The sequence below is a fragment of the Canis lupus genome, chromosome 12, assembly GCF_011100685.1.
Source record: "Canis lupus familiaris isolate Mischka breed German Shepherd chromosome 12, alternate assembly UU_Cfam_GSD_1.0, whole genome shotgun sequence".
NCBI classification, from domain to species: Eukaryota; Metazoa; Chordata; class Mammalia; order Carnivora; family Canidae; genus Canis; species Canis lupus.
Window position 1 is genome coordinate 56,452,383 of NC_049233.1, and position 22,349 is coordinate 56,474,731.

The 22,349-nt window shown below is 35.0% G+C and overlaps 1 long non-coding RNA gene across 4 annotated transcripts in view; it reads left to right on the forward strand.

Annotated features, from left to right (window-relative positions):
• Positions 1 to 19,752, forward strand: part of LOC119874221 — a 70,331-nt gene extending 50,579 nt beyond the window's left edge. For all 4 annotated transcript variants that reach the window (XR_005368047.1, XR_005368045.1, XR_005368046.1 and 1 more), the window contains one exon: positions 17,845 to 19,752. This is a non-coding gene — a long non-coding RNA (uncharacterized LOC119874221). The remainder of the gene's footprint in view (positions 1 to 17,844) is intronic.
• Positions 19,753 to 22,349: the final 2,597 nt, after the last annotated feature.

A 22,349-nucleotide genomic window follows, 5' to 3' on the forward strand; every position in this document is an offset into this window, starting at 1 on the left:
TTTTTATTCTTTGCTCATACTATTTCTTATCCCTAGTATACTTTGATCTTTGTACCAGATTAGAAATAATTGGGGAAATTTATGAGCATGAAAGTCAAAGGATTTCTCTCCATTTGTTAGATTCTGATTTTACTTCTCAAAGTTTTTATCCAACAGGAACAGATGCAAGTTTACCTAAAATCAAGTTCTTAGAATACATGACACCAAATTTTTTTCATTTCAAAATTCTGATTATAATTTAAGGTCTAGATTAAGTGAAATTTTCCCGCAAGGCCCTTTTTAGCTATCTTGGACGTACTTTTGACTTCTTTTAGAACTTTATGGGCTCGTATTTGTACATTTCTCATAGCGCATATTAAGTTGCTTCTTACATCCTAAGTATGTGTATAACATCTTTCTCCTATAGTTTCTGAATTCTGTAAGGACTAACGCAATGTGTCCATTCTCATTTCAAGCTCCCCCAAACTCCCCACTCATTACTTTGTATACTGATACTTGATGAACCTGTGACTAAAAAATAGAAAATGACTATGCTTTAAGATCTCTTTAGTGTATCACTTAACTTCCATATCTGTACATCCACTACAGAAAATAGCAATCATGACATTTATCAGAAAAGACTGATATGGAAATAAATCAGTACTTATTATTGCTTTCAGATCAAAAAAGACATGCATCTATATTAGTGTGGCAGTATTATAGGTAAAATTCTATTATTTAAAAAAAGAATAATGAAAATTTGGGAAAAAAATTTGTCTTTCTTATAATCTGCCACATTATAGGACTATAATATGAAATAGCATGAATAGTTCAACTGTAGTATCATATCTGCAAATTATAGCTCTTCCAAATGCACCAATTGCTCAAAAGGTTATGAATGATGTCATTTGTACCCATATAGGGAAAGGCTCTTGCCTGACTTTTCAGATCTATTTACAGAGATCCAAAATGTTCTGCCCATTTGTTTATCTAAAATATGTTCCTTCCTGAATGCCAGAAAGGAATTGCTACTGTAATCCCAGGTATCAATTTGCTTCCTGTAGGATATTGCCTTATGATCCCTGCTCGGTTTCTTTTTATTTTTTTATAATCCCAAACCCTAGAGGCATCATTTCAGCCTAAGTCAGTGATTTAGAGGCTCTCATGCTTTTATTTATAAATGTGTATGCCATAAAAAGTTACATAGCCCGGAATATAATGAAAACTGGTCACAAAATTTTGCTTTGAAAATCACAAACATGTCCTAGTAAATATAGCTTCTGCCCAGCCATTTATTTTCTTGGTACTAGAGTAGCTGCCTTCTTGCATATGTCTGCACTAAGTTCAGATCCATGTTAGCATGTGGGAATCTGATTTTTGTGGGTCATACAACACATTCAACATATTGCTTAATGGGTTGCCAACTTTCTCAGTCATTTTTTCTGTGCAAATTCCAGGCTAAATGTAAGACCTAGAAGGGTTGCCTTTAGGCTGGGCATGTAATATGTGCCATGATTCTCTTCTCTTTGGGTCATTATGGAGGACCCAATATTAGATTGTGACAAAGAGTACAACAAACTAACCTTTATGAAGTTCCAGAACCTTACAGGCCCTTTACATATATTATTTCCTTACATATGCAATTGGCCCCATGTAGTAGCTAATAAAAGATAAAAAAAAAAAAAATGAATGGGGAAGGGTGGGGCTCCTGGGTGGATCAGCCTGTTGAGCTTTGAAGCTCTTGATTTTGGCTTAGGTCATGATCTTGGGGCCCCAAGATCTAGCCTTGCATCATGCTCTGCGATGAATGTGGAGCCTGCTAGAGATTCTCTCTCCCTCTGTCCCTCCTCCCACTTACACCTGAACAGACACTCTCTCTTTAAAGAAAAAAACAAAAAAAAACAAAAAACAAAAAAAGAATGCTGGTCTGCCTGACTTCTTTGCCAGGTGGAAAACTTATTCTTAAGTCAATTTGACCATTTGTTTCCAGGAAATGGAGAGAGGATTTGACTGTTTAGGATTAGAGTCTACTCTGGAGATACCACTTCATCTGCAAATGAACAAATGGAGACTGCCCAAGTAACAAAAGCATGGCTTAATGGAGGGGCAGGGAAGAAGGAAGAGAGAAGAAAAGAAGGAAGGAAAAAGAAGAAAGGGGAATGGGGGACCAAAAGGAAAGATAAAGAATTCCAAAAAATTTTTAAATGTACCCTTTTGGTTTAAGATAGGTTAAATAAGACCTACTGTTTTTGATTTAAATATATTAGTTTCAATTGAAGCACTCATGCTGACATAATAAAAGTGTTTTAAGGTAATGAATCATTATTTTAAAGGTCACCAATTAAACTCCTTCTCCTGAATAATTTTCCACCTGCCATTCTGCAGGTGGACAGCCCCACATGCATAGTTTTATCAACTCAGGCTGTAGTCTATGATGGTGCCAAGCATTTGGGCAGAAACAAACACAATTTCAAGACCCCAGATCCATGGCAAACCTTGTTACTCAGAGAAAGATATTTATTTGTGTCTGGCATGAGAAGTAGTTTTCTTTTTCTCAGTTTCATAAGACACTAGGATACATTCCAGAGAAATTAGCTGCAGATAATGAAAGTAAACTGATTTCTATCCTATGTTGGGGGTTTTAATTCTGTATTTTATACATGTATACAGGGGAATATTTGTCTTATATTATTTATTGTAGCTCAGGTGGTCATTTTCCTATACTGATAAGTAGGATCCAGAGCTGAGTGTGGCGTGGCATTATGTCCAGAAACCTAGAAGAACCTTGGTCATGCTAGAATACATCTGTGGACCTCAGTGAGCAGAACCTAGCTGGTGGAGGTGAAAAGATAAGAGTCCTACAAGGGGAACCTCAGCCAGAAAGCCAGTGTAGGGATGAAGTAAGGAACAGTTATAGGTTTTGTGAGGTCCAAAGCTTATACAAATATGGGAGGGGAAGTTCTTTTTGAAAAACAAAATTTCTTACTTTCTAGTGTATCTAAAAAGAAAGCTTTTATGAAAATATTGCTAGTACCTCATTCAAGTCCATGATCTGTACAAATGAGAGACCTTGAAGCTTAAGCTTCTTATAAAGTTGCCTCTGAACTGGAGGATGGTCTCTAGAGACTAGACCAGGATTCAAAAGAAAATTCAAAGCAAAGGCTGGGGTAGGCAGATGGTGGAAAGATAAGATAGTCAACTAAAGAATGCAGTATCAACGATTATTTATAGCTCACCCATGGTCTTCTACAGGGAGTGGGGATGGTAACTTTTAAAGATTTCTTTTGGGGCTGGACAATGCACATGTATATGCCCATTAAAATAAATGTTTTAGGGTTAACCAACACAGGAAAATCGTGGTTTGAATTAATATTTCATGACTGATTTTTTTCACTCAAAGTATATCTAAAGTCTGAGGTTTGGATGAAAAAGAAATAAAGTTTTTTTACTGCCCCATAGGAGCTTGAAATAGGTAGCAACATTGAGGGGAAAAAATTTACTGGTAGTTTTCTAACAGCTTGTATCTTACCTAATATTAACCCACTGGGCATATTGGAGCTGTAAGGAATCTGGATGCAATAGTAAAGCTCTGGTTGAAAAAAATTGCACCGATCAATAGCTTGCATTACTGTAAAAATCCTTCTGGGCTTAAAATTTTATTTTCTTGTATTATGATAGAAACCCTGAAGAGCAAGAATGAGGGCTAATCAAAGAAATAGTGGAAAACAGCATATGTGTCCCAATACATGATGGTGTCTATCAAGGACATTATGGGTTCCACACAGAAAGCTATATAGTAGTAGGTTTTTTTTTTTTTTTTGGTCATAAGTCTCCACAGTGCTGTTTTAGGGTGCTTTTTATAAAGATTCTTCTAGTAACCCAGTAAGCTCAACAATATAGCTTAAAATAGAAAAAATCATTATTGCATAGTTCGTATGTGTGTATGTATGAGTGTGCACACCCATATGTATAATTGTATTGTTTCTCTTCTAATGTTCTACTTGGAATACTTGAAAGTTTATCATCTTATTTTTCTCTTGAAATATAACTATTTCATTATGTATTCTTTATGTCAATGGCTGGTGTTGCATATGTATCTACTAAACTTATTTTTATCCTAAAATGTAGATATCACTAGATAAGCATAAAATGTAAGGAAACTAATTACATAGAGCCATACTGTGGCTATATGTTTTTTAGAATAGTTAGGTATGAGAAATACATAGACATATGATTAGTGATAGGAATTTACAATACAACTTTTTTTTTTTTTTTTTAAGGAATGCAACTTATTTGCTTCTTTTTTATTCTGCCTTTTCAGGAGAAAGAAGATGGTAGGAGTAGGCTGGGATCTTAAAGAATCGAGATTAAAGAAGCAAAGTCAGGTTATAGGTCAAGGAATGGTGCATGATGCTTACCTCATGAAGGGGAGGAGAAAAGAGGAAGGGAATGCAAGTCCAGAACCAGGTGTGAACAAGGAACCCACAAATTCAAGGGCCGATTGCATGGACAGATCCCACTGGGAGAGAGGGAGAGCTCTTCAGAGAATCTCCTCTTCCTTCTTATATTTGACTGGGAGATCTTGTCTCTAATTTTTCTTCTTTAGTTTACCTGCAGCAATGATGCAGTCCTAGCAATCACTCTAAAAGGCAAACCTAAAACCTAACTATTCCATTTTCCCCTAAATCCCTTCATTGGCTCCTTTTGATCTGTGGTACATTTTGATTTTCTTCAAATGCCCTAAGCTGACCATGCATAGAGTCTCCATCCCAGGTTCTACTACTACACCCCATACATTATACTCAATCATACTAAACTGGTCATAGCTCCCTGCCTCCCTCCCCTTAATATCTGTCCTGGTGGTGTTCTCTGTGACAGGGTGCTTTTTTCACATATCTTTTTATGGCCAAATAAAACTCATCCTGTAAGATTCAGCTAGAATACCATCTTACCTTGGAAAGCCATTGCTGAAGACTTCCAGTCTAAGGACTGCATCTATATCACTCTTTCCACATCACTTGAAATGCCTTAAGTATTAGATGGGATTATATATTTATTTTCCTGTCTTCCCACAAGATTATCAACTTCTGGAGGCTAGAAACTATTTTAGATTCCCTCTATGATTCTGAACAGTTCTACCATTTCTGTACTAATAGTCTTAACTGAAAAAGAGGGTGGCTGATAAATTATGCAGTAAGTTGAATTTCCTGCAAAGGCTTAAATGTAAAAATTCAAGAACATTATCAATATCTCGATTGAAATGATTACTCTTTTAAAGGATCATTTATTCATATGCAGAAATATGTTTATATTTGCTTGTTTGGGTACTTTCAGAGCCAAGCAAGCCCTCTTACATGGGGGATGAGGCTGAAGGGAAACCACCTTGCAGAGCACATCACATATTCAATGTTCCTAAAGTTAGTTGGATGGATGGATAGACACATGGATAAACAAACACACAATATTTAAAAAATTTTCAAACATTTAAATTAGGACTGGATGCATATTTTGAACATAATTTACTTGATAATATATCCCAGCGATCTTCAGGAGTGAGATAAATACCTGCTTGTGTATGAAAATGGATGGCATCTTGCTGAAAAAAAAAAAAAAAAAAAAAAGACCAGTTTAACACAAATGAGCTGAGGAAACTTCTTGTGTTTCGGGAAGTGATTTAAAGTATAAGAAAGAGACTCATTCTTGAGGAACAGAGGATAAAACAATGTGTTATCACAGTCTATAATGGCTGTACCACGCTATCATTTCAAGTCTCTGCAAACTTCTTCACTGTTGCTGTTTTATCAAATAAGTTTGAATCTGCTTTGCATCAGACTCTGCACCTAAATCTTAGTAATTAGAAAGCAATTTTATCACTTTAGAGACTGACAGTAAAGCTGGGCAAAATATCTAATTTCTCAAACAGAATGAAAGGCTGGCAAGAACCAAACTACCTATTTCTTTTTCCATAACATAGTCTAGAATTGAGGGTAGATATCTATAAATATCCATTTGGAATGAACCAGAAGACACATTGCCATAGACTGAGTTAAAAGTTTCATTTTCTTGGATAGTGAGGTTTTAATTTTTATTACCTCATCTGAGAGTTAAAACAAAAACCTGCTAGTTTTTGGAACCGAAATTTGAAACCAAGTAAATGAATTTTTAAAATTCTAGCTTAAATAAGTGTCATGAGAAGAAGGTAAGGATGTGGGGAGACAGTGCACTACTTTATTTAGATTTTGGTGTAGACTGAGGTCTTTCACCAAGAGTCACACACTTCTCTTAATGTGAACTTTCAGTAGCCCCCAACATGCACATGGTATCTGCAATCAAGAATTCTAGTGGGAATGTTACCAGAAAATCAAATGTTCATTGAGTTCACTACTTCATCTGTTTCTTCAATGAAAGTTTACAGCTGTTTTTGTGAGCTCTGCACTTATGGAAGGAATGGGAATTTCATGTTTCATATATATATATATATATATATATATATATATATATATATATATATGTATAACTTTAACTGAATAGAGCTTTAATATTAATTGAATTTGCTTATTGGTTGAATATTTACTAGAATGTTCTTTTGGTTTTCATCTTTCATAAAATCTATTTTTATCTCTTTTCTCAGAAACTACAGTAATTAAGAACATTCTGATTCCAGTCACTATTCTAGAGATAAGCCTTTATTGTACTCTATCATAGATACAAATGTAGAATTGGATTGAATTTTCCCAAAGGTTTATCTTCAATAAATCCATCACATTGTATTGGTTTTATTTCGATTTCTTACTTCTTCTTAGACCATGAATATGCCTTAAAATTCCATTTCATTGAAGGCTGTACTTCATTTAATTTTAACTGATTACTCCATTTACTTACTTATTGGTAGAATGGTTAAGAAAGAAGGCTTTGTGATCAGATGAGTCTGTTTTTGAATTAGACCTAGCAGTTTACTAGCTGAGTAGCTTCTAAACCTGTAAGCCTCACTTTTTTCATCCATAAAATGGAGATACTTATAGTACCTTTCTTATTTGGCTGTTGTGATGATAAAATCAGAAAATGTGAATAAAATCTTTTGAACTATGTCTGACACATTTTAAGGTTAATGTCAAATATTATAGTTTTCATGTGCCTAAATAAGTGAGTTTATGGATTGCATTTTTAATTTAAACTAAACAAACACTTATAAATGGAATATGACATAAAAATATTTTTTTCAAAGAAAACACAAATCAAATATAATACTAAGAAAGAGAGCAGGGACATTATGCAAAAAAAAAAAAGAGTATAGGCAGAGTTGCCATTTTATTCTTTTTCATTGATAATACGATCTAAAAACAGTGATGACCTGTAAAGTCTAACAAGAACTTAGCCAAAGAAATTAGACATTATTAAGAACTTTAATTGTGTGGTTTACATTCACTATCATAAGATTGATGTCCTGGGCTTGGGATCCTGGGTAATGATAGTACAGTGCCATCACAATTTACACATTAAAAAAGTAACCATCCAGATTATGAAACCAAAACTTGCTCAACTACTTTATAATACTGTCATACTCACTGGAGTACTCTATTATTTCCTGAACTGAATGCTGAATAACTTAGAAGCCTCTTCTGAGGTTTCCTAATAACTGTGGAAGAGCCTGTTTTTGTTTTGTTTTGTATAGTCTTTGATAATTTACCCATCACATACAGCTACACTTTCTATTGCCACCTCCACTGCAAGCCCCAGAAAACTGAGTACTCTCTTTTCCCAACCCCCCTTGCATCAAGAGGGGTCCATGTGTTCTCATCACATCCAATGAAGCATGGGCAAAAGTCTGTTGAGGGACATTGGCTGATACTGGTTTCCTGACGTGAGCATTGCTGGTACTGTTTCTTCCTTCTGCCTCTTATCTTTGAATATGGTCATATTATTGGATGCAAAAAGATGGAATGGTGTGATGTCTGCTGACATCCCTGAGCAGCTGCTACTAGCCATGGACCACATCCCTCCATACTCCTCCTTATAATTTAACCTGTTACTTAAGCTAATGTGTGCCAGGTATTACTTTTAATTTGTAGGGATTTTCTAATGAATTCAATCATTTTAACCATTCCTCTTGTTATTAATTTTTAGTTTTTAAAGGTTTATTTATTTATATATTTGAGAGAGAGAGAGAGAGAGAGCAAGAGAGGAGAAGAGCACAAGCAGAGGGAGAAGCACACTCCCTGCTAGCAGGGAGCCCGATGTGGGGCTCGATCCTGGAACTCAGGGATCATGACCTGAGTTGAAGGCAGATACTAACAGACTAAGCTACTCAGGCACCCCTTCTTTTGTTATTTATAACACGCTCTGTCTCCCAGAATATTTGAAGTGCCATAATTGTAATACAGGAAAAAATAAGAATAAACTAGAGAAAATTAGTTACCTATAATTTAGTATCAATAAGAATAAGCTTTAATAGTTTCTCAAGGTAGCATAGATTTTTTTAAAGATTTTATTTATTTATTTGAGAGAGAGAATGAACAGGGAGAGGGTGAAAGGAAGAGGGAGAAGCAGACTCCCTGCTGAACAGGGAGCCTGGTGCTGGGTTCAAACCCAGGAACTCAGGACCATGACCTGAGCTGAAGGCGGATGCTTAACCGACTGAGCCATCCAGGCACTCCAGATTTTTTTTGGAATGCTGGTTTCTAAGTAGCATTTCTTACATGGATCTTATATGAGGCACACTGAATGATATAGAGGGTAGTGCCTTCTGCAGCCATACTGCATAAACCACAATTAGGAATCTTACAGAGTTGCTTGTTGTGTGTATTCTTCTATAGATTGAGTCAAGGGCATCAGTAAATAACTCAATGACATCAATTATGTATGGGGCCAGTAGCAGCCATGATCTGTAGCAGGACATTCTGATTTGAAGCTGAATTTTTAATTTATAAGGAAGAGAATGACTTTCAGTTTTTTTTCTCCAGGATTCATAGTTCCTTCAGTTTGGATTTTGGTAGGCATAGAAGATCTGAAAGATAGGCATTTTACTCTGTATTTTTTTAAGATTTATATTTATTTATTCATGAGAGAAACACAGATAGAGGCAGAGACATAGAGGGAGAAGCAGGCTCCCTGTGGGGAGCCTGATGCAGGACTTGATCCCAGGATCCCAGGATCACAACCTGAACCAAAGACAGACGCTCAACCACTGAGCCACCCAGGTGTCCCAGCATTCTACTCTTTGATGAAAGCTCAGAGAAGAAATACCCTGCATTTTTGTTCAGGGAAGATCCATACATCTAGGAAACAGTAAAACTGGTCATGTGTTCAGTGTCCAATGAGCAATACTTGACATATAGAGTAAAGACTCATCGCTGGATAGAAAACCATCACATTTTACCTGAAGGTGGCCTCATGGGCACATATTTTCTTCTGTGGCAGTACTGGGTCCCTTGTAACACATAAATTAGTGATAATCTAATCTTTAAAGTTCTGTCCCATAGAAAATAGTCGATGATTTTAGCTGAGAAATGTTCTAAGCAAATATTACCACCTACTCATTATAGCTACAGTGGCAAAATACACACACACACACACACACACACACACACACACACATCCTATGTTATATTCTCCTGTTTTATCTGGTTTTGAGCAACATGGTTTCCATCTGAAGCCATTAGGATGAATTCTCTACAGAATAAGCTACTAGAAAATGTAGATATTTCCTATCAGATATAAGAATTTTGGCATTAAAATATTTAATATGAAGCCACACTTTCTGACAGTTTTTTCTTGGATAACCTCCGGTTTGTGACAATTAAATTTTACAGTCAATGTATAGATATCATATTTTCATATTTTCTTGGGGGGAATGAGGAAAAGTATTTTCTTTATGAGGTACATAATAAAGAGCACCTTCAGAAGCTTTTTAGAATATGTACCTGAAAGTGAGAGGAATAAAGTTATATTCATTCACAGGTACTACCTTAAGGCAATGAGTGGGAAGATAGGGTAAGCCAGACTTTTTATAGATTGCGCCTGAGTGTTTATTTTTGTCTGGGGGTATCTCTCTTTATATCAGACTTTAAAATTAATAAAAACTAAAAAATATTAATAGGATCTACATTTAGGGGACGAAACGTGAAAAGAAATTTTAACAATTTTGCTCACTGAGTTAAGTATCATCTTCCCTCCCCTCCCTGGCCTTTTCTATATCTTAGACATAATAGGAATGATGGCCTGGCACTTTAGCTGGTAGAAAAACAGGTTTATGTTTTCGTGTAAACACCCTCTGAATTATTTCATTTCTCCTTCTACACCCTACTGAAAGAATTCAGTTAAAATATGAGGCATATTTTTCATTCTCCTTCACCTTAGAGCAGGTTTCTCCAAATAGCAAAATCTTCCTTTGCTTTTATGGTTCGGGTTTGTTTCCCAGGGCATCACCATTAGTGTCTGTGTTTATCTTCTTTATCAAAACTTAGCCTATGAAGTCATTTTTGATAATTTCCTTTTAGCTTAGCCTCACAAAATCTATTATTCTGAAGCCAGGACCGCCTGCCACATCCCACCTCTGTGTGCGCTGCCTAAGCACTTTGAACGATGACAGATCAGAGAAGATGGGCCTGAATGCATAATTATTGTGACATGTAGTTAATGTTAGTTGATAAAAGTAGGCACACATAATTAAGAGAACATGCTTGATAAAACGAGGCAGTTTATTAAGGACCTGGGTGGAACAACTGTGAGGAGTTACAAGGATTCATAAACTTCCCTTTGCCTCCTCGAATGTCACTGTCTCCGACTGTCTTCGCAGCCCCGTTCAAGGTTCCTCTCATGCATAATAATTTCTCTCTTTCCCCCCGCCCCCTTCGAGAACAGTTTTGCCTTTTCAACTAGTTACTGTTACCACCATTTAATAAGAAGGCTTTGCTGGGCTTTCTAATCGAAAACTTGCTTTTATCTTTCTTCATGAAAGAATTGAAATGGCTTCTTTCAGGTTGCCGTAGCCTCTGGGGAGATAAGGACCCTGCGGTTAACAGGATGAGAGATTTTTGTTTAGAAATTTTTATTTAGACAATGAAAAATGACCTCTGTAAACTCAAAGCTATCTTATTTTGGGGCTTTAGGCTTCTGGCAGATAAATCAATTGGGCCCTTGGGACAGCAAAGGAAAAACCTTTGCAGTAACTATGTCAGGGCAACGCAATAGATTTGTTGTGAGTATGCAGTTGTATTGAATGTGCAATGCACTTAAAAATAAATATCATTTTATTTTCTATTAAATATTCAGGATCTGGATTCTACTCTTTTCAGCTTTTGCAAAGAAATATTTCTTTGTGTGATGCAAACTGGAGAAAGCAGGTCTTTTTTATGTATAAATTATGTGCTTATTGTTGGTATTTTGATTTTGACTTTTTAATTATTTACCTGTGCATTCTCTGATGGGGACTCTTTTAAATTTAGATTCACAAAATTATGCCCTCACATTTTAAAAAAAATTAGTGTTGTATACTGCTCTTTTGTGGGTAAACAATTTCATTGTTACCTAAATAATACAATAGTAGTTTGTCTAAAATATGCTTTCCCAGATTGTCGCAACATTTTTCACACCTGTTTGTAGGCTCAAGGAGCTTTGCAGATCCTCACAGCATGAATTTGCACTGCATGTTCACTCTAAAAAGAAAGAACGTTGCACTTGGCTGTGTGCTTTTTTACCTATGTCATGTAGAGTGCAGATTCAGGGTGAAAAGTTATGCAGAATAATCTGTAAATTTGACAAGGAAGCAAACCAGGAGACAGATGCTCACCCAACATGCATGGATGTGCAATTGTTGCTGATAAGAGTGATGATCAACATAGAAAAGAAGCGGTTTTGAAGGGGTTAATTTTTTTTTATTGTACGTTAAACCATACACATTTTGCAATGTCATTAAGATTATAATGCAAACCAATAAAATGTATGAGACCAGAATTAAAGTATACTGGAAAATAGGGGTGGAAAGTGATTTAGTAAATATCACATGAGAATTCACAGTCAAAATAGTGGGAAAGACAGAAGTGAGATTAGAGAGAGAACTAGGAAATATATAAAAAAGCCAAGTTATCTCTTCTTCTTCTTCTTCTTCTTCTTCTTCTTCTTCTTCTTCTTCTTCTTCTTCTTCTTCTTCTTCTTCTTCTTCTTCTTCTTCTTCTTCTTCTTTTTTTAGCTTTAATCCTATCTGGTAAACCTTTCCTATCTTCTTATTATCTTTTAAAATCTTTTTTCATTTTTTTTTCCCCACCTTACCTTCAAATTCAACCAATGTTAGGCTATGGTCAGATTTAATGGATAAACCATGTTTTATTTATTTTGACAAGTTCCTCTGTTTAGAACTTTGAATAATATAAAAATATAAAATAGATCTGTTATTTAAATATCTGAGATTTGGTCACAGTGACTCATTACAGTGATCAAATGTAGGCTTTAATTTTAGGGACTTGTGGAGAGATAAATGATATATATTTGTATTTTGGTGTTCTTGTCCAAAAAAAAAAAAATGGTAAATGAGGTAATACATGTAGCAAGAGCAGCTAAAGATTTTTGGGAACTTGCCTATATAGACACTATTTATATGTACTCACTTACCTAATTTTCGCAAGAATCTTATAGGATATACATTGCTATAAATATCCCAATGATTGGGGAAACAGAGGCACAGAGAGGTTAATTAATTTATCTACTAGTAAGTGGCAGATCTGGTAATCAAGCCAAGAAGATTTTGCTTTTAAGCCTTCCATTGTGGTTCTCTAGGCCAGGTTCCCATTATGCATTCAGTGAGTATAGGGATTTCATTGAAGTATAATCCATTGGCCAAAATATCTATGATCATCTCCTGTGATTTGGATATTAAAGAAATCTATACATTTAAATGTGAAGGTCTAATTCCATTATTGGATAAAAGTATGCCTATTTTATACCCTTTTGCTTAAAATAATATGTTGCATCAGAATATTTTGTTCAATAAATTGTCAACATTTCCATGTTTCTAATATCATACTATCTACTGTTGGCTATGCAGAATAAATTTGGCTATCCAAGGATCTTTAGCCATAAATATAATAAAGCTTATGCAAAGGGGCACCAGGGTGGTTCAGTGGTTGAACATCTGCCTTTGGCTCAGGTCATGATCTTGGGGTCCTGGGATCGAATCCTGAATCAGGCTCCCCATAGGGAGCCTACTTCTCCCTCTGCCTATGTCTCTGCCTCTATTTTTGTCTCTCATGAATAAATAAAATCTTTAAAAAAATAAAGTTTATGGAAAGAATAAGTTTACTTAAAAGCCAATGGAAAATAATTTAAAATATCATATCAATTGATAAATCGCTGTTTAGCTATATAATACAGATAATAATTCCCATGAACTATCAGATTGAAAGATATTATGCTTGGTTACAATTATTAATAAATGCCTCATTGAAAAAATTTTTAAGTTTACTAGACACTCTGAAAATTTGGTTCTCCATACTTATTAGAAATGACATAAAAGATCAATTTCATTTATAAGCTATTCATGGGATCCATGCTTATGAATCTTTACTCATTCCAGTAGCTGATTTCTTATTTTTCAACTTTCTGAAAGATAGTTGTAAATCCAGGGATGGGCTTTCCAAAGTTATAAAACAGTTGCAATGATCACTAGGTCAAGTTACTAGAAGTCCATACATGCTACTCTAAAGTGGTCCCCAGACCTTTCAGTACTGGTTATTATGTTTAGTTTCCAAGGTGATTGAAGATTCAAATATCAAATGAGATAGAAAAAAGAGGCCTCTTAGGGGCACATAGATGACACTACAAAGTCCTGTACATTATTGGTTGTGCCTACCTTTGTGTCTCCTGTTGATCTACTGTAAATATATTTTGAGTAAAATGGCAGAAGGGAAAGAGAAATTGAATTGCAAAAGTAAGTAGAGAAGTAGGACTGCATGAGATCTATGATTGTTTACTACAGGAGCCAGTGCAATGTTTTAAAAGTCTTAAAAGCATTACTTTACAGTATATTGTACTTATAATAATGAGACTTCCTTATCAAATAACGTTAACTCATGTTCTGAATAGTATGTTTAAAGCATCAGAGTAATGTATCAAATTATTTGAAGATTTAATAATAAATCTTAATATTTTAACAAATTTCATAAGAGTTAAAAAACAACAAAAGGACATAGAAAATAATTAAAACAGAGGTAAAAATGAATATCAAAATAAATAGTAATTAGTGACCCAGTGATGTTGAGAAACAAAATAATCACTACACCAAGATAAATGGGAGTATCAATCAAGGTCCCTACTAGAAATAGATAAATTGAAAATTGTTATTTTTAAAGGGACCATTTACAAAGATGTGGATGAGCTGAAGGGGAAACCCAAAAAGTGGAGTTGGTAAAAACAAAACAAAACAGAACAAAACACAGTTGTTATCACTTTCGTCCCAAAGGGAGAAGAGGGAGCAATTACCAAAATCCAAAAGAAAGATTACTTTGGAAGTAGTGGTGGAGGAACATAGCCAACAGAGGAGACCTGGCAGGGGAGGAAAAGAGCAGTAAATATCCTGAGCTCACACTCCTCCATCCTTCCAGTCTGTTGCTAGAACTCCCTGTTGGCTGAATCCAGCTCTGAGTTGGAAGGCAAGGAAGCTTGTTGGTGGGAGTCCATCTGGAGTTAGCCTCCCATAGCAGAGAGCAGAGTGGAGGGTGACTTTGGAGAGACCAACGGAAGATAACTGGCATTATGAACAAAAGTAAAATAATGTCTCAAAGCCCAAAGCACTGAAAAATCAAGACTTTATTAAAATTATTGGTGAAACTTAAAGGAGCTGTGGAAAAATAGAAAATTTTGAAAAAATGATTAAAACTTTGGGGAATAAATATTCTAGCAAACACTGAAAGAAAATGTAGCATTCTCTAAGCAAAGTTGAAGATACATTTTTTTTGTATGTGTATGTGGTGTGCATGCTTCTGTGGAAAAGGAGGAGGGAATATAGGCTAGAGGGTATTGATTTGGAAACAAATTCATCTTAAAGTTTTACTTCTTTGAGAGCAGACACCCTGCCATATTCAGATACCCTATTCTATTTTGTGGAGTAAAGCCAGTGAGGTACGAAATGGAAAGGAGCACCAAATAGACAATAATCAAGATAAATATTTGAATGCATTGTTTTAAAAAAAATGTAAAGAATACACAATGAAAAAATATCAAAAAATTTAAAAATATAGATTTCTGCTTCTTTTTATGATTCTGCATTATTTTATGACTGACATAGTGATTTGTAATTGGTCCTTAGTTCTGGAGGTCTGGGAGTGCTGCAGCTGGCACTGGTTAAGTTTATAAGGGTTGAACATGGCATGCAAACAGAGTGGGCAGTGTGGAGGTTTTTATATATAATTATGGTTTTGATTGTAGAATTTTATTGACTTTTTCCACTAGGTTCAAAATACAGGAAGATTTTTTGATGAGTTGTATAGAGGGGCACATATTTTTCTTTTTGCCTCAGGCTCCAATATGATTCAGCACATGACTGATGAACACTGTAATACATAGCTGATAATTGATGTTTATTGAATGAAAGAATGATTAAACGAATTAGTGTGGTCATTTCCTACTCCAAATATGTATTACAAAGCTTTGGTGTCCCTTCCAGCTCATATTTTTTTCTTTTGCTGCATAATTTATGGCTTTTCTCTGACATTCTTCCTCAAAGTCACAAGGGCAGTTTTAGGGGCATGATTAGAGACACATAGATGCTCAAAGAAGGCTGCTGTAAAAATCTCATGAATAATCCACTAAGTAGGAAATATCATAATAATGGTTTGCCAAAATTGCTAGAGTCTTGTTTTGTTTTGTCTTTTTGTTTTCCTGTTTCTGTTACTATCTCTTTATCTGAAATCTTCCCCAGCTTCTTCTCAATCCTATTCAATGCATGCTTTCCATATATAATTTGGTGAAACATTCTAAATGCTTAATTCTAAATAATCATATATCAGTATGGGAGAACTTTAGATTTGTGATATTCTAAATTGCTATCTATTCTTTTAATTGTTCTGTCATGTTATTCTCGTTTGTTTTTAATTAGTTTTGAATGCTCTCTTGTTTGAAACCCTGTATATCTTAAAACTATGCACATCTGAAAACTCGGCAGCACCTAGTAGATCACGGCACAATAAATATTAATTACTAATAATTGTAATAGTGATGAGTAGCAGTTTAACTTTCTCATATATCCCGCCTTAAAACCCCATTGGAATCGTGTGGATTTTTACAACAAACATAATTTCTTATCCTTGAAAGCCTTTTCTGTGGTCTCCATGTTAATATCTCCCATTATTGTTTTGTTAGACATAGATGATGTGAAGAGAAACTCTGATGCATTATTTATCTTTCCCATAGCTAATATATGGGGAAAAAAAAAACAAAACTGAAATTTGACATAGGAAACTTCTATCTAAAAGCCAGATCATATAAATGCATGTGGTTAAGATGCATTTTTCAGAGTTTTGTAAAGATTATGCGGAATGTTGATTTTGTAAGTAAATAAGAAACAGTGTCTTTTGTGTCTGATTATATTATTTATGATTCCATTTAAAAAATTTTTTTTCACAAGAATATTTTGCTTGATCTTCAAATCGTCCATGTGTTGGGACTAGTTCACCTACTGGTCCATATCCACATAACTCATGCTTTACTGTCATAGACTGATGTGACACAGTGTAATAGAATATGATGCATTGCCTGAATTTAAAGGAACATGGACTATTTCTGGATCTGCTGTGCAGCATGAGATCTGTATCACATTTGAAACAAAGCTAACCAAGCAGACAGAGCAGAAAGATATCTATAGCATCCATTAATCAGGGTAGAGTATATATTTTTTTAGCATCTTACTCTATTTGCCTGGTGTATTTTAAGTCTGAAACATAGAACAAAAATAGCCTCAGTGACCGTTCATGTTGCTTTTTACATTATTTTCCTTAAAGAATCATTCCCTAAAAAAGCCAAAGCAAATTCAGTTTGATTGAAAATTGTTAAATAAGTTGTACTCCATACATTCCTTCGGTCCATCTTTTCTCACTGGGGAAATATTAAATATTTTGCAATGTATGCATTTTGACCAACATTTAAATATATGACTATTAGCACTGAGCTAACCTACCATCTTCCATTTAAAGCCAATTAAATTCAAAAGAATTTAAAGCATGTTGTTTATAAAAACTGCAAGTATCAAAGTACTTCAGATTTGAACTAAGGAGAATAAACAAGGTGATAGAATTAACGAAAAGAAAAGAAAAGAAAAGAAAAGAAAGAAAAGAAAAGAAACATATTCACATAAGCGTTTGATCTTATAGAAGACCTTCAATTTAGGAAAGACTTTAGAAACTCTTTGAGGCAGAACTGCCACACATGCTTTAAAGAAGGCAACTTATAGCTCTTTCCATTTTATGAGGTCTGTTACCCATTTTCAAGTTCTTTTCACATTAAGTTTGTTCCTAGTTTCCTATGAACTTTAGCATCTAAAATCCTTGAGGTTGAGCTACTGCTTCTTTCCTCCATTCATATTACTTATTCACTCAGATCAGAGAGAGCTAAGAACTCCCAGAGATCAGACTGGCACGTTTCCCTATTTGGTCCCCTATTCCAGAAGTAAGAAGTAAAATACCTCTAACCCTACTGCCTTTAGGCATTTACCGGACACACCCCACCCTAACCCAGAATTTCACTAATACTTTCCTGTTTTGTTTTTCGTTTTTTTAATTTCCCCTTTCTTTTTCCTTGTCCATATGACTTCTCTCTTGCTTTTATTCATGGCTACACTTCCATTCCTCTGAGATAATTATCCCTTTTGTCATTCCACAGTTCTCATTAACATCATCCCTACCTTTCCAACCGGGTGACCTGTGCAACAGAAGCAGAAACCTGAAGATGGAAGAAGGGAATGCATGCTTGTCGGATGATATGCAGTAGTTATTTGATCTATTCACTCACCATGATTCCTCACAGCCAGTCTGTAAATATCATTTAGCGAGTTTCCTTCTAATGTTTCTATATTTACCTCCCCATTTTTCATCTCACCTCCACACTGAACCCACTTCCAGTTCCATTATTTCACATGTACTCTCTCCCCTCATAATTTTCATGCTACAGTCTATCTTAGGTGCAAAGGCCACCAGAATCACCCCTCACAAATCTAGGTTTCCTTTCTCCCAACTGCACAAGATTGACACTCTTCCATCCTCTTCTTGTCTATTTTATCTCAACTATATTTTTCTTACTCCATGAACAATTCATTCAAATCAAAGTAATCTGTTGTTTACAGAAAAATTGGATATTGGAAAGGAGAGAATTGGAAAATAGAAGTTCTTTCAATTTTTCTTTTCTTTTCCTTTCTCTTCCCTTCCTTTTGTAAATGTATCCATTTACATTCTCCTTTCCCTTTCCCTTTCCCTTCCCTTCCCTTCCCTTCCCTTCCCTTCCCTTCCCTTCCCTTCCCTTCTCTTCTATTTTCTCTTTCTCTCCTTTACTTTCATTCATTAGATACTTATTGAATACCTGGTATGTCTATGTATCTTGGGAGCTAGAAGATAAATCAACATAATTCCACTTCAAGTCAGGGAAGTATGTAATATAGTATGACATTAATTCTCATAGAACATTTGTTAACAAGTATTACAATCTATATTTCATAGAAGAGGAAAGTAAAGTTGGGAAAGTTTCTGTAATAACCAGAGGTCACAATTCTAGTACCAAATAATCTGGGATTCAAATCTAGACATTCCCAATTCCAGAAACCATATTTTTTCCCCACAAAACTGCTTGAAAATTTTGTCCATGAATCCTAGGGCACTAGGGAAGATATGGGCATAATTGAATCTAGGATCCTGGAACAAAGACAGTATGTATACAGGCAAAGAGTGGACAGTGGGATTTTGTGAAATAAGCTGGAAGGATAGGAAGGAATTTGAATATGTCCAGCCTTATAGGTCATATAAATCAGGTTAGTTTTTAATCCTATGAACATTGAGAAACCACTGAAGTGCTTTAACTAAGAAATGAGTGACAGAATGAGATTTACAAACGGGAAAGATGGCTTTAAGGCCAGAGTAAATATGGGTGGGCTAGTAGTGTAACTAAGACAGTGAACTAAGATAATGGGCAAGAGATAGGACATAAAATGATAGAATTCGAAGACGGTTTTGGTATATGGACTACAACCTAGAAAGTTTCTTCATGATTTAGAAGTTTCTGACTTCCACAATGGCATGTTTGATCTAGAATGGGATGAGTAGGTGAAATATTAATTGACTGCATGTGCATGTGTGAGACAGAAGAAAATATAAAATACTAACAAAGAAGCAAAGGGCCAAGTTGTGAAGAGTTGCAACACTGACAGCCAGGTAAAGGGGGATGATATTGGAAAAGGGACAGCGAAGAAGAAATAATCTAGAAAATATGTCCAGGAAAATAAGGAGAGCAGAAGAAATATTCTAATTAAATAATTTTTAAAAATTTATTTAATTCAATTAATTAACATATAATGTATGATTGGTTTTAGAGGTAGAGGTCAGTGATTCATCAACCTTACATAATACCCATTACATCTCGTGTCCTCTCTAATGTCCATTACCCAGTTGCCCCATTCCCCCCCAGCCATCCTCATTTTATTTCATGTGATCAAGAGTATCTTGTGGTTTGTCTCTCTCTCTCTGATTTTGTCTTGTTTTATTTTTCCCTCTCTTCCCCTATGATCCTGTTTTGTTTCTTAAATTCCACAGATGGTGATATCATCTGATAATTGTCTTTCTTTGATTGACTTATTTGCTTAGCATAATATCTTCCAGTTCCAGTCACATCATTGCAAATGGGATTATTTCTTTTTTTGATGGCTGAATAGTATTCCATTGTGTATATATACACCACATCTTTTTATTCATTCATTTGTCAATGGACATCTGGGGTCTTGCACCCTAATGTTTATAGCAAAATAGCCAAACTATAGAAAGAACCCAGAAGAAAATTTTAAAGGAGAGGGTAGTAAATAGCATCAAATGCTGTTAAAATTAGCACTGCAACTGTTCATCACATCTGTTGGCTGAAGATCATTGCTGAACTTAGCAAGAGCTGTTTTTAGTCAAGTTGCCAGAAGTCAGATAGGAATGGGCAAAATCAGAAAATAAAGTCTGAAAGAGCAGGGGAGTAATACTATGGACAGGTGATGGTGCTGATTGACAAAGGGTCTAGAAGAAGTCACATTTTTTCCCCTTTTTCTTAACAACTTTCTGAAAAAGAATTCCATACTTAAGATAATTTGAGAATGTAGATATAATTTTCATATGTCTATTTACTTTCATATTTTTCACTAGTTTTAATTCTATCTTTATTACTATTTTTAAGTCCCTTAAAAGGACAGAATAATGAAACTAATTATTTTATAACTATTTATATAACCTTATTCTAATGTGGTATACATATCAATATTGATCAATTAGTCATCAACTATTTACTGCATATATACTATACATAAAGTACTTATTCTACCACAGACAGAAGTGCTCCATCAGAATTTCATTTAATTTTGTGTTTTCATTCAAATGATAGCTTTAAAATAGTAATTAATCATATTTTAAGTTATCTGATAGAATATCAAGTTCTACCATGAAATTTGAGTGCCCAGATTTGCATTTGTAGTTTGCATTTATTTTTTTTCTTCCCATATGAAGTCATTGTTTGCTATATGAACAAACTGTGCATTGATTCAAATGAAGGAATGTTGGAGGAACTTAAATCCACATACACTTATATATGCAAACCTGTGTTAACAGAGTCACATTCAGTTAAATAGCAGGTAACAAAAGTGGATTTATCTGTATATGTACCAAGCTTTCTTTTTTTAAATTTTATTTATCTATGCATGGGAGACAGAGAAAGAGAGGCAGAGACATAGAGAGAGGAAGAAGCAGGCTTCCTTCAGGAGCCTGATGTGGGACTCAATCCTAGACCCTGGGAACACGCCCTGAGTCAAAGGCAGATACTCAACCGCTGAGCCACCCAGGCATCCCTGGGTACCAAGTTTTTAAAACAGCAAGTAATGAGTGGGAAATATCAGAAAAGGAGACAGAACATGAAAGACTCCTAACTCTGGGAAACTAACTAGGGGTGGTGAAAGGGGAGGTGGGCGGGGGGTGGGGGTGACTGGGTGATGGGCACTGAGGTGGACACTTGACGGGATGAGCACTGGGTGTTATTCTATATGTTGGCAAATTGAACACCAATAAAAAATAAATTTATATAAAAAAACAGCAAGTAAAGTAATGAATATACAGTGAAAATTTTATTTCTCATTATAATCTCTAGCAATAACTAGATTGGCTATCTGGTATAGAATTAAGTAACAATATTATAAACATCTTTTTCAAGGAAAAATTCAACTTTAAAGAATAGTCAAACAATACTTTATTAAATTTGGCTGGATTTGGTCCTCTTGAACCAGTAAAAAGATGAAGGCATTAATAAATCTCACTTTTTACAATAGTAGAGATTCTAAACTTTAAAATATTAAACTAAAAAAATATTAAACTCAAAATACAGTTATACATAGAACTGAGCTTGTTCCTATGTCTTCCTATAATTTATTCAACAATGGACCTTGACCCAGGGATATACAAAAACATACATATTGTGGTAATTCTGAGAACACATATTGTGGTAATTCTGAGGTTCAAGGGGCTCTGATGCCATCCATGGATCCAAGGAAAAAGCAGAACTTGGCTTGATCCTTGCTATAAACTGAATGTTTTTGTCCCCCTAAAGGTGATATATTGAAACTTAATGCCCAGTGGTATTTGGAGGTTGGTCTTTTGGGAAGAGCTCAGGTCTTGACAGTAGAGCCTTCATGAATGGGATTAATAGCCTTATAAAAAAGATCCCCAAAAGCTAGTTTTTTTCCTTCAAAGTGAGGTCACAGAGGAAAGACATTGCCTATGAACCAGGAAGTGGGATCTCATTTCTTAATACCTTGATCTTAGACTTCCCAGCCTCCAGACTATAAATTATAAAGTTCTGTTGTTTATAATCTACTCAGTTTCTGGCATTTGGCTATAGCAGCCTGAACAGACTAAAATAATCCTTAAAACTAGTATAAAAGTTGACTTGATATTCTAGGAGAGAGAGACAAAATTAGCAGGAATATATGGAGGTGTGTTCAGGAAAATGAGGGCTGCAGTTTAGCTGGAGACTGTGTAAAGTGATCAGAGGACATAAAACTGCAAAATACTGGGGCCAAACTATAGATTAAATGCTTTTACTGCTAGGCAAAGCTATAGAAAAACATCAAATTTTACTCTGGATTTATTGTAATTTCAGAC